General features: G+C 36.1%; 1 pseudogene; it reads left to right on the forward strand.

Annotated features, from left to right (window-relative positions):
- The first annotated feature begins 13,069 nt into the window (after window positions 1-13,069).
- Window positions 13,070-13,168, forward strand: LOC132287317 (small nucleolar RNA R71; annotated as a pseudogene).
- The last annotated feature ends 347 nt before the right edge of the window (window positions 13,169-13,515 follow it).

Below are 13,515 nucleotides of genomic sequence, written 5' to 3' on the forward strand. Positions count from 1 at the left end.
CCTGTATTTTTCTTTTTCCAGAACTGGTTTGCTTTTCATTTTTTGTTTTTTTCTTTTGATTAACTAGTATGCTCTACAAGGCCATTGACTGCAAATGCCTCAAATCTACTAAACAATCGTCTTTGTTTTGCCCAAAGGAGTCGTCACTGAGCTAAACAAGTTGTTTGAATCCTTTCTTTGGAGGATGGTTTAGACTTGCCTAACCTTGAAGTCTCTAACAGAGCTTCCATCCTAAGGCACATTTGGGACATTCAGACTGCAAGTTCAAAAAGAATACGGGTTAAGTGGTGTCGACATTACCAGGTGCAAGGGAGGTGCCTTGTGTCTCTGAAGATCCCACCAGCTAGAACTTCCATCAAACACCGAGTTGGCAATGGCAGCTACACATTTTTTCTGGCATGATAAATGGCTCAGCAGTGGCCCTCTGTCCCTAGACGTCTCCACTCAATCAATTGAGTCTTCAAACCCACGACCTTAATTCCATAATTCCAGTCAACCCTCCACTCAGACAAAGATTTCTTTGCAACTTTAATACTTTATTATTTATCACATAAGTACAGTACTTTCTTTTAGTGGATTGTATCATTACTAGTCAATATTTAATCAGTTTGTAATATCAATAGACAAGCTCACTTCCTCTGTCGCTCCCTCAGCCTCACAAGCTAAGTTGGGACTAATAGAAATTCAAAATGGCTCAGCAATGGCCTTGGGTCCTGTTGGGTTCAATTACTCTTATTGCTGAGATTCTCTTTTTCTCTATTATCATAGAAGTTAATATGATTGATATTAGTGAAAAAATATAAACACTTAGGAAACTGATCTTGGAGCAATAGGGCAAAAAAATAAATAAACAAATAAATAAATTGGTGTATTAGTTAACTTATGGTATATTATATAATTCAGTTTCTGTATTTTTTATAAAAATCTTCGATTTTTGGAAGGAAATACCAAACAATATTACGGGATTGAAAACACTTAAACCAGACATAAATATCCAACAAGGTGCTAACAAAGATGAAGATGTTGAGGAATAGGAAGAGGAAGGCAAGAACTAAAAAGGTGAAGATTCAAAATTAAATATGTGTGTGTATATATATATATCACTACTAATTTGAATGTTAAATTGTTTTTTTAAAAAAAAAATGATTTTTGAAAATGCTATAGGAAACCACATTCACTTTCCATTGAAAAATATAGAAAAGCATATGGAAAAGGGCTTTGGATGCCATATAATTTTTTGAAATACAAAATGTTCTGATTGAGTGATTTGTAATTAGGATGCTGAATTAGTCTCAAATTACAGTTACAAAGAAATGGAAAAGAAAAAAAAGGTTCACATACACAACCAATTAGTCCAAAATAAAAGCAGAAGTATGATCATTAGTAATATAAAAATATGATCATTGTTCGAAAATAAAAGCAAAGAGTAGATGATTAAATTGCTAATTCTTCTATATATGTTACTTTTGTTTGTTTGTTTGTTTGTTTTAAAATTTTTAATTGTTAATTAATTTTATGTGTTTCCTATTAGAGGAGGCTAGCATCAAGAGTCGTTGAGCATTAAGTTTTTTTAGTGTAATTTCAACCATATATTAATTTAACCAAAATAAATATTAAGCATAATATCAAATTATTGCAGGTTCATTTGACGATAGGCTTTTTGTCCTTGAAGATCCAGACCAGATTTTGTTCTCATTTTCAATTGGTTTTGATTAATTCGGTGTTTCTCTGATCTGCTCTTCCCATTTTTCTCTTTTTCAAGACTTTGAAGAAGATGATGGTGGTGGTGACGATGAATAGGAATGCAGAGAGCAAGAGTAAGACCTACCCCCAAAAAAAAAACATAAGGAAGGTAAGTAGCAAAATTAAATATATAGCTATATGAATTTAATTTCGTTTTTTGATTCTCTTTTTCTCTATTATCATAAAAGTTAATATGATTGATATTAATGAAAAAATATAAACACTTAGGAAACTGATCTTCGAGCAATAGGGCAAAAAAAAAATTAAATAAAAATAAATAAATAAATAAATTGGTATATTAGTTAACTTATGCTATATTATATAATTCAGTTTCTGTATTTTTTTTATAAAAATCTTCGATTTTTGGAAGGAAATACCAAACAATATTACGGGATTGAAAACTCTTAAACCAGACATAATATCCAACAAGGAGCTACGAAGATGATGAGGAAGAGGAAGGCAAGAACTAAAAAGGTGAAGATTCAAAATTAAATATGTGTGTATATATATATATATATCACTACTAATTTGAATGTTAAATTGTTTTTTAAAAAAATGATTTTTGAAAATGCTATAGGAAATCACATTCACTTTCCATTGAAAAATATAGAAAAGCTTTAAAAAAAAAATACCAAAAAAATCATGCTCGGAAAGAATATGATTAGGCAAAATGCATGAAAGACAAAGTTATTATTGGAAAACATACTATTATTGTGGTGAAATATCAAAAATAAATAAGGAATTTAATTTTTAAAAATATATAAAATGTTAGGAAATAGAGAGAGAATAATTTACTCAAAAAGGAATTATGCATGTTCAGTGATAATACAAGTTTTTCCTACCTGCACCCTTTTGATAGCCTCAATGATGCAAGTTTTTGTTAAATTCGTTTTGCAATGGTGATAGAGATGATCTAGGAGACAAGAATGAGTGGGGAAAGACAAAAACTTTGCAAAAAGAGAAAGGGACAAAACACTTTGGCAAAAGAAAAGCTAATGGTTAGGTTTTTCTTTATTAAAACATTTTTTTTTTAAAATGCAAAATATTCTTATTAGAGTGATTTGTGATTAGGATCATGAATATTCATAGTGCTCCCACTAAAGGGAAGAAAAACTTATTATTGAAAAACATACTGTTGTAATAGTGGCACGGGAGATCTGGAACATTTGGCTGAAAAGTTAGAAGAAAGAATGATTTGAAGCATGAGATTAGAAATTTGAATAGTGGCACGGGAGACCTGGAACATTTGGCTGAAAAATTAGAAGAAACAATGATTTGAAATGTTGAAGCTATAAACATGGACGCCGGTCTTTAAAAAATTGAAGTGTGAGAAAGGTGTTCTATATATTTAATATTTTGTCTATTGTAAATCTATATCTATAATATTATTAAAAATATAAAAAATAAGTATTTTAGTACATTAATTATAATATTAAAAATTTATTTATTTAATTCAATAAAAAAATTAATTTGAGAAGAAAATATATAATTACAAGAAAATATAATTAGAGAAGAAAACACATTAATATATAACATTAAAAAACTTGTCTTTTAGGGTCCCTTCATGCCAATATGGTGCTCTGATTTAGTGTGATTGACGAAGGCTTGGCTGGGTTTGGTAATACCAAAACATAATAATAACTCAGCTCAGCAGCTGACACGTGGGCAATCTGCTACCACTCCTCATACGCACAGACATTTTCACTGTTATTTTTTTTATTTTTTTTTAGGTTGATTGTACATATCATAGGTTGTGCCTTCTATGGATCTCACAAAATCATAATTTTTTATTTTATTTATAAAATGTTTCAGTAAAGTTATTTTAGTCAAATTTTACTGAAAAATTGTCAAATAAAACTTATTTGCACAACGTGATACTTTAGTATAGTTTTTCAAATTTGAGAATAGCTTGCGGCCCAAAAGGGTGAGAACAAACCTCCTGAAGCAAAAACAATTCTGGGAGTTAATATCCCCTCAAGCTATTCATGGACTCGGAAGAAGCTTCTACAATTGAGATCTCTAACAAGACCAATGGTCTCAATTGGGGATGGCAAGTCCACTTCATTCTCTTTTCAACTCTTTAAAAGTAGTGAAATATCCGTGTCGAACACTTGTTTCTCTAACATGGGGTATGAAATATGATGGTGTATCGCCGCACCACAAGCTTAAGAGTGTACCTTAAGACGAGAGCTAAATTTTACATTTATAAAAGCCACTACTACCTTCACTAAAAATATAGTTAGGGTGAGGAGGGATCGTCCCAAGGGATTGGAGTTGTACTAGCTTGTGGAATCACAATTAGGGTTAGTAGGTCGAGTGATCAAATAAATGGTTGGTTGGTTGATTAAACTAGAGAGCAAATTAAACTAAATAATTGAATGCAACAAAGAGTAAGTAAGAGAGAGAGAGTTCTTGGGGTTTAGTGGTCACCACCAAACAATACTTTTCTACACCCTTAACAAGTGACTAATGAGAGAAATGTGTATTAGAATATTGATGTGTGTGTGTGTTTGGTTGATTCAATTAGCAAGGGTGACCAATTAAGCATATATTGTCTCATCAACATGTAAAAAACACAATATATCTAGCAATTAAGTATATATTGTCTAAATAGCATGTGAAAAGCACAATATATCTAGTAAGTCATTAATCATTTCATTAAGCTCACAAGCCAAATACACCATAAGGTTAGAGACATATGCTACTTGCATTCAAAAGTATGGAATATCAAACAACAAGCATAAATTGTCCTCCCATCTAACAACTGTGCTACCACTACACTACAATTAAGTTAATGACATGAAATTAAACTAATTAAGCTAAGGGAGAGACACAATCCATCAAGAAATGAGCATGAACCATCTAGAAAATTACAAGAGCATTCCATTAAGCACAATGTTTTGACAATCTCTAGATCTATGACATTAATACACATAGACATGCATCAATAACACAAGAAATAGAGACAAACACATGAACATCTATTCTAGCATACATAGACATATGGATAAAATGAAAATGATCAATTAGAAGCATTAAACCATATAAATCATTGAATAAACAAGATTTTTATATATAAAAGTGTCAAAACATGTATTACAACACTAATTCCTCAATAATACACAAAATCAAGATGTAGAAAGTATGTTTGGGGCTAACTCTAGCCCCAAGAAGATGTCTAGCCACTCATGGTAGTACTTCTCCAACCCTCAAGGGCTAACTCCATGGTAGAGATTTGCTCCTTGGTTGATGAAGAGTCTTCAATGGTGTCTCTAGCCTCCTCCTCCTCTAAGCTTGCTCTCCAAGAGTTCTTACAAGGTATCAGATAATATAATGTGATATGGTATGATATGGTGTAAAAAATAATCCTTATCCTTATATATGTAGATTAAATAACACACAAAATGAGCTGGGGTCATGCACAAAATATTCCCCAATGATTGGATAAATGACACATTTTGGTGAGCTGGAGATTTAACTTTTTCGCACTAGAGGAAGTTCGATCGATCGAACCTTATACTTGGATCGATCGAACATGGCTGAGATCTATCGAACTTAGGCTAGATCGATCTTCAATGGCGACGCTTTTTGGATAAAGACAAATCTAAGATATATTGAAGATATTTTTGGGAAAAGGATAAAAGTGGTTGGTAGGGTGGTACAACTAGATAAGATCAATCATTTGGATAAGGACAAGGCAGTTCGATCGATCAAAGAATGATGTTGGATCGATCGAACTTTGAGATATCTGAAAATGTCATCATGGCTCTGATCCATCTTGAAGTGTTGAGATCGATCATGTTGGATCGATCGAACTTTGATCTGAGATCGATCGAAGATGTTGATTTCCACATTTTTCTTTCTTTTTCTTCCACTTGGCTCCTTTCTTTGATTCATCGTAGAATTGCTTCATTTCTGCTCTTATTTGGCTGAGTTAGCTTATTTTCGGGATAAGTGCCTGAAAATAGAAATAATACGAAATTAATTTAAAATGGTAAAGTAAGATAGATAAAGGTACTAGAATGCCTAAGCTTAAGGGGTTTAAATACGCAATTTTCAGCGGTCATCACACCCCCAAACTTAAATATTGCTAGTCCCTAGCAATGAACTACGAGGTAAATGAATGAAATGAATAACTAAACAACTATGAACTAGAAAGTAATAAATGGATAGCGCCACTTTCGTAGGGAACACGATTGCACTTAGCACATGCAACAAGCCTTTTAAACCCCTAAGTTACCCCTAGTGGACGAGTGAAGTCTCGTGAGAGTTTCCAGAAATGGTACCCACAAACATTAAACTCATTTTTTACAAAAGAGACACCAATATTGCAAACAAGCATTGGAAGAAAACTACCTCAAGTATGCAATTTTTCAAACATTTGTAAGCAATCTCCTAAAATCTCAACATCAAGCAAGCAAGTATGGTCCTCCACACATCAAGACAATGATCATGCAAATCAAAACAACTCTAGAATTCTTTTTGAGTGGACCGGCATCAAATATGTTGCTATCTAAGCCAACTAAAGAAATGATCACATCCTTACCCTTAAACTAACACACAAATCTAGTACCGATCATCAAGACAAAAAGTGAACCTTTTATTAAAGCTTTATTAAACTAGCTGCGTTTATTTTTTTCACTCGATTTTTTTTTTTAATTATTATTATTAGAATCAAAGATGGAAGCATGGTGCAATGTGTTGATCTATTAAGCTTTCTAGCGATTCATGAGGTCGAGCGTTAGGTCAATGACTCCCAAACCAGACGGCTTTAGGGCATTAGGTGTTCAAACACCCTACGGACTTACAAGCTCAAATCAACTAGGCTACAAATCAAGACAACCTCCATCTAATCATTTCCCACTTCTCACATTTTAGGAGAAGTCCTCACTTTTTTATTACTTTTGCAACTTCTTCTTTTTTTCTTTTTTTCTTTTTTTTTTTTTTTGTATTCAATTATTAACCTAAAGTTTGGGCCCTCCACCTTTCGGTGCGAGAAGTTCAGTACTTAATGAAGCTAGAATCCCAGTTACTTAGTGAAAAGGGGTTGTTATCCACCTTTATCAAGAATGAAAGCTTTCAATGCGCTACTAGCTTAATTGGAATATAACCAATTCAATAATCAACAAAGTATGTACCCCACAAATGAATGCTAGTGTGCGCTTGTGCTAGTGTAGAATCCTAGAGTGAATCTCAAAACAATCACAAAATCAAGATGATGTGGACCACAAGTGCAAGCAAGATATCAATCTTTCGAAAAATTTACTCCTAAATGGCATCCACAAGGCATACAAGGAGTATTGGACTCTCAAGTCAAGCAATTTTTAAATTTTAAGTAATATAGTCCTCAAAAGATCAAAATCATAGATACATATGGACCAATCATAGAAAATCTCTCAAATACACAAGTCATGCTCAAATTTTGAATTTAAAAGCAAACACTGTAACCTACACCGTTACCCCCAAACTTAAACGGCACAATGTCCTCAATGTGCAAAGAGAACAAAAGGAAAGACTATACTGGTGCAATTAAGGCAAAGAATGGCTGGGACTGAAGTATCCAAAGTGAGTGGCATGGCCCCCCCAAACTTGGGATTAACTGTGGTCCTGAAATTTGGCACTCGGATAAACTCATCAGATAACAAAAAGGGATAATCAGTGCACAGTGGTCATGCAAGTGTAAATGAAATAAAGCAGGAAGAGAGGTATAAGGGTGGTCCTGAAAATTGTGTAGCATTCTTTCTCATTATAGTCACTGTGATGCACCTGATGGAGTCAAACATACAGAGATAAGAATATAACACATGACATCCATAACAAAAGCATATATAAGAAAAATAGAGTGCTGGATACATCAAAAGATCAAAGCCGACAGACCGGCTGCAAATAATATATAGTGATAAAAATGAAGTATAGAGCGCAGAGGTGTAACATAAAAAGATAGAAGAACTGGGAATCTCAGGTGGACGAGGCAGGATGGGCAGGGCGAGCTCCGCGGATATCGCGAGATAAGTCTCGGAGTGCAGTCATGACATTTGTGCGGAATGTAGCAAAATCAGCTCGGTGGGCTACAGCATCGGCTCGAATAGCAGCAGTATCAGCTCTGATAGCAACCACTGCATCCTCAAGAGCCTGAAGACGCTCTCCAAAGCCTGGGGTCTGACTAGGAGCCTCAGGTACGGATGAGTCAGAAGAAAGATCCTGAGTCTGCTCCTCCTCATGTCTATATGTACTAGTAGATCCTGAGACGCTCTCCAGCTGGAGAGTGTTGCTCTGCGTCATCTGCAGGTCGCTCTAAATCAATGTCTATATGCTCGGCAGCTGGACCTACTAGTACATCGTCCGCTGCGGGGTCTGCTGCTGCTGCCTTAGCTGCTGCCTCTGCCTCCTCAGCCTCGAGCTCCTCTGCAGCCACTACTGCGTGGTCCTGCAGTCTAGTGATGATAGCATTGTAGCTCTTGTCCTAGTCCTTCTTCAAGAAGTGACAGGAACCTCTCTCAGGGTGCTCCCGAGGATGAAAATGATAGCACTGATCAATAAGTATCTGGGTGATGAGGTGGCCAAAAGGGAGAGACTTAGCCCTTTCGGGTTTCTCCTTGCTGATATACTCGTCGAAGAGCTTCCTCGTCATGCTCCAGATGAGCGTAGGGATAGATACCCAGTGGCCTGTGTAAAATACGTAGAGTGCTATCAGATAGTCTCCTCGCCGCTGAATCTTGTGCCCGGCCATATATATATTCCGAAAGAGAACAGAATCAAAGAACCATAGGTCATCTTGTAGAAAGGTGCGGGTGGCGAAAGTCTCACCATTGGCATGGTGGCCTGTCAAGAAAACTGCCATGTCGGCACAAGAAGGCCTGTATAACCTCGGATATAGCTCATGTAGCTCTGGAGGGCATCGGTGTGGACAATGGCATGATCGGGCTAACGAGTCCACAGTAATAGTAATCTGATGGCCATCTATAGTAATGACCAGCTCTGCAGTGGTACGCGGGGACGGTCGAAGGTTCTAGAAGAACATCCCTACCAGCCGCTGGTAGATTGGCTCAGTAACTGGGGCAAGAATAGCTGTAAGGCCCCTCTGGATAATATCATGGTAAGCTGATCGGGTCAGCACTGATCTGGAGAAGAAATCTGTGTCGAAAGCCGACTCATGATCCACTGTCATATGCGCATATCTAGGCGCGGGCCTATCACGCTCTCGAGCTGGCTGAGCTGGCTGGCGTGATGGAGATGGTAATGGTGAATGCTTAGCTTCAGTATGTGATGGAGATATGGATAGTGTAAACGCAGGCTGAGCCGCAGAAGTGGATGGAACATGATCATCCTCAGCCTCATGATCAGGTGACTAAGGTGGAGTAGGCTGTAATGGCTCCTCCTGTGCATGAAAGGGCTCTACTGGCTCCTCTATCCTTGGTCTAATATGTCAATGGGGCCCGTGTTGCCTCTTGGCAACAGTCTTGCGCTTAGTCATGGCCTGAAAAATAATTTAAAAGCTTACAAGGGGAGTCAGTACCAGAATTAAGAATTGAAAACACAAAATAGAAACATGCATGTCAAATAAGATAGACAAATTATATAGATGACATGAATCTATGCAAGTGACAGGATATGAAGCATGCTAAACAATGTAAGTATGAAATGTATCCAATGTGGAATATCACAGGCATTGGGCATATATGAGATAGCATGAACATAATATATGATGAATGAAGTGTGTGTGAGATCTGTGAAGTTCGATCGATCACAAAAAGGTTTGAGATCGATCTCAAATCTTCGATCGATCTAAGAAATGAGTTCGATCAATCTCTCAAGATCGATCTGAGATAGAAGTTCGATCGATCGAACTGTGCAAAGGTGAAAACTGAAAGGTCACACATCTATGACTTTGGAAGCACGGGGCCACACGAACAAGGTCGTGGGCCCATCAACACAATAATTCAATCAATCCTACTCACTTAGCATGGCCCATACTCCCATAATCAATTGAAAACTCAAAAATATATAACCATGTATACACATATATACAAACATGCTTCAAGCTCATTAATGGTGGATATCATCAACAAAATATCATGGATTTAAAATGTAGGCAACATGTATTGTCAAGTTGAAGCTTGAAATGACAAGGTGCGGCTCGGATCTTACCTCAAGTCGCGAGAGAAGATGAGAGGAAGATGGTGATGCAAATCCGAGAGGAGAAAGAGAGAGAATCAAAGTTTGGATCTCGCCGGAGAAGATGATAAAGATGGGTGAGTGCAGTGGTGACAGGAATGAGGGACAAGGGTTTTGAGGATTGGATTGATCTAATGAATCGATCTTGAGACCCTCCAGGTCTATTTTTAAAAACTTTTTCCGATTAGTTCAATCGATCGAACTGAGATGTCAGATCGATCGAACTTTGATGATCTCTCTTCAAAGTGTTTTTGGAATTTTTGAAATTTTTGAAAAATTAAAAACTAAAATTAAAAATTAAAATTGAAAAATAGAAAATATTTTTGGATTTTGTTGAAAAATAAAATCTTTTTGGAATTTTATTTTTTTTTATTTTTTTATTTTGAAAAATTAAGTAAATAAAAGAAAATCTTTTTTTTTTTTTTTGTATATTTTAATTTTTTTTGGAAAAATAAAATGAAATAAAATAAAATAAATATTTTTGGATTTTTGAAAATTAAAAAATCAAATAAAGTCAAACAAAAGTCAAAATAGAGAATTGAAGAACTGAGATCAATCTGAACAAAGTGTTCGATTGATCAAACAGAGAGCAAAAATATGCAGGTTTTTGGTTAAAAAATTTGGCTAAGTATTGGAACTTGCAGATCGATCGAACTTTGAAGTTGGATCGATCTAAGGTCTTTTGATCAATCTGAGAATTAGTTCGAACGATGGGACAGAGAGGTGATTTGGATGCAGGTGGGTGCAGGTCAAAAAATTTTCTAAGTGTTGGATGCAGATGGAAGTTCGATTGATCTAACTCTCATTTGAGATCGATCGAACTTATGCAAAATGCTCAATCACAACATAAAAATCATGCATTCCTAATCACAGTTCCTAGCAATGCATATAAACCAAAAACCAATATCTAGACTTCGCAAGAAATGAAATTTAAGATAAAAATGAGGGAGAAATAAGGTTTTAACACCCTACGAAATGCTTTGCTAGTCTTTAATGTCTCTAGCAAGACATTGGGCTCTTTTAGCCCGGATCAAAGATCTTGTAGTGCATCCCCTCCTTGTTGGGGTGATAGATGCTTTGAACTCCACCCAACAAATGATTCTTTGAAGAACCTATTGGATTAAGCTCATGAGAAACTTTGGATCCCTTGTCAATGCAATCACAACCTTTGGGCTTCCATGCCCTTTCAAAGCAAGAATTTGAAGCAAAACTTTGAGAACGCAAGGTTGAAGATGGTCCCTTTGAAGTTTTGGTCTTACACAAAAGCTCACTTTCTTGACATTGAAGATCATGACATTTGTCTACAACATTAACCTCTCCTTCATATTTGTCAAATGAATTGGGTGTGGGACTGAAGATATTCAACTTCACCTTCATGTGGCCAAATGAGATCTTCATTATGCCCGTTCTACAATTGATGTTGGCATTAGCGGTTACCAAAAAAGGACGGCCAAGGATAACGGGAATTTGGCTTTTAGGATTGGGGACCGATTCCATGTCAATGACAACGAAATCAATGGGGAAGAAGAATTTGTCAATCTTTATCAAAACATCCTCAATTATACCCCTAGGCTTCTTAATGGATCGGTCGGCAAGTTGTAAAACTACTGACGTCGGTTTCAATTCACCTAGGCCCAATTTGACATAAACAGAGTATGAAAGAAGGTTAACACTTGTTCCTAAGTCAAGAAACGCCCGATTAATGATATGATCACCAATAATGCATGAAGTAGTAGGTGAACCGGGGTCCTTAAACTTTGGTAAAGTGTTATGTTGCAAAATTGAGCTTACTTGCTCGGTCAAAACCACTTTTCTTGGTGCTTGGCTCTTGTTCTTCCGCTTTTGGGTGCACAAGTCTTTCAAGAATTTGGCATAAGCCAGAATTTGCTTGATTGCATCTAAAAGTGGAAGATTGGCTTTCACTTGCCTAAACATTTCCATGATTTCATTGGTTTTTGCCTTTTGCTTGTCTTTTGAAATGGATTCTTTTACGACATCCGAAAATGGAACTTTTGACTCAAACATTTTTTCAGCATTTTCTTTTGAAGTCTCTTCAACACAAGAATTTTTCAAATCATTTTGTTTCATATCATTTTTCAACAAAACCTTTTCAAATTCATTTTTTTGTAAATCTTTCTTCAAATCATTTTCAAAATCATTTTTCAAATCACATTTTGAAGTTTTCTCATTCACAAGATCATTCATTGGACATTTCAACTTGATTGTCCACAATCCTACCACTCCGCAAGGTAGTCACCGCATTAACTTGTTAAATGGTGTGGCCTTCCGATGAGGAATGGGTTTCCAAAACACATTGTTGCTTAGGTGGGGCATTAATAGGCATCTTTCCTTTCTCTCTTGCATTGAGAGTGCTTGTTATTTGCCCTACTTGGGTTTCTAGCTTCACAATAGATTGAGAGTGGGAATGAAGCAATTGTGTGTTAGCCTCAAGAATGCCCAAAGCATTCAAAACTTTTTCTTCAAAGGTGGGACTTCTAGCATTTCCTTGGGAATAAGATTGGTTGGGAAAATGAGAGTTAGCAAATTGATTCCCTTGTGATTGATAAGGTCTATAACCTTGGGATCCTTGGTTTTGAAGTGGAGGTGAAATGTACTTCCCTTGAAAACTGCCTTGGGAAGGGTTTGAGCCCTCTCTTTGGTTTTTATAAGAGAAATTCGGATGATTTCTCCAACTTGGATTATAATGAGTACCATAAGGATTGTTCCCTTGGTTCACGAAAGTTGCATTGACTTGTTCATTAGGTTCATTTTGCACTTGTCCGTGAGAATAATGAGAAGTAGAATGAAGAACACTAGAACAAGTCATACATGTTTCATTTGATGCACAATGAGAATGGTTAGGGAAGGAAGATACTTGGTTCGCCGAGTTTTGGTTAATAAAAAATTGATCAAACCTTTGAGATAAAAACTTCATTTCGGCGGCTATTTCATTTGAATGGTCGACTTGATGGAAGCTAACACTCTTCCTACCTTGTGAATTTCTACCGTTCTTGGATGATAATGTTCTATGCAAAGAATTTTCACTCATGCTCTCATAAAGACGCCACACGTCATCCCCATGCCTATCAATGTATGAGCCACCCATGGAAGCATTAACTATAAGAAATATTGAACTAATTGCCATTTGGGCATGTCATGATGTGGACACTTCCTAAGCAATTCATTGAAGCGTTCCCATGCCTCATGAAACGTTTCTCCATCCCCATGTGAAAATTCCCAAATTGAGGTTCTCATGGCATGGTCTTAAAAACCGGATAGTATTTCTTCAAGAACTCTTGTTGCATTTTTGCCTAAGAAATGATTTAAAAAGGCCTAAGATTGTTAAACCAATACTTTGCCTTGTCTTTTAAGGTGAATGGAAAAAGTTTGAGTCTTAAGACCTCTTTCGGCATGTCCGTATATTTTACGGTGGAACATACTTCTAGAAACTCATCAAATGCTTATAAGGTTCTTCATTTAGAAGTCCATGATAGTTAAGAAGCATTTGAATGGTTTGTGACTTAATTTCATAGTGATGTACTCTAAATGGTGGCAATTGAATGCATGTGGGTGCATTGTATTCATTAGGCACATAAT

This window comes from Cornus florida, unplaced genomic scaffold (genome assembly GCF_030987335.1).
Source record: "Cornus florida cultivar Cherokee Brave unplaced genomic scaffold, ASM3098733v1 CherokeeBrave_3.0.0_Hap2_Chr11, whole genome shotgun sequence".
Taxonomy (NCBI): Eukaryota; Viridiplantae; Streptophyta; class Magnoliopsida; order Cornales; family Cornaceae; genus Cornus; species Cornus florida.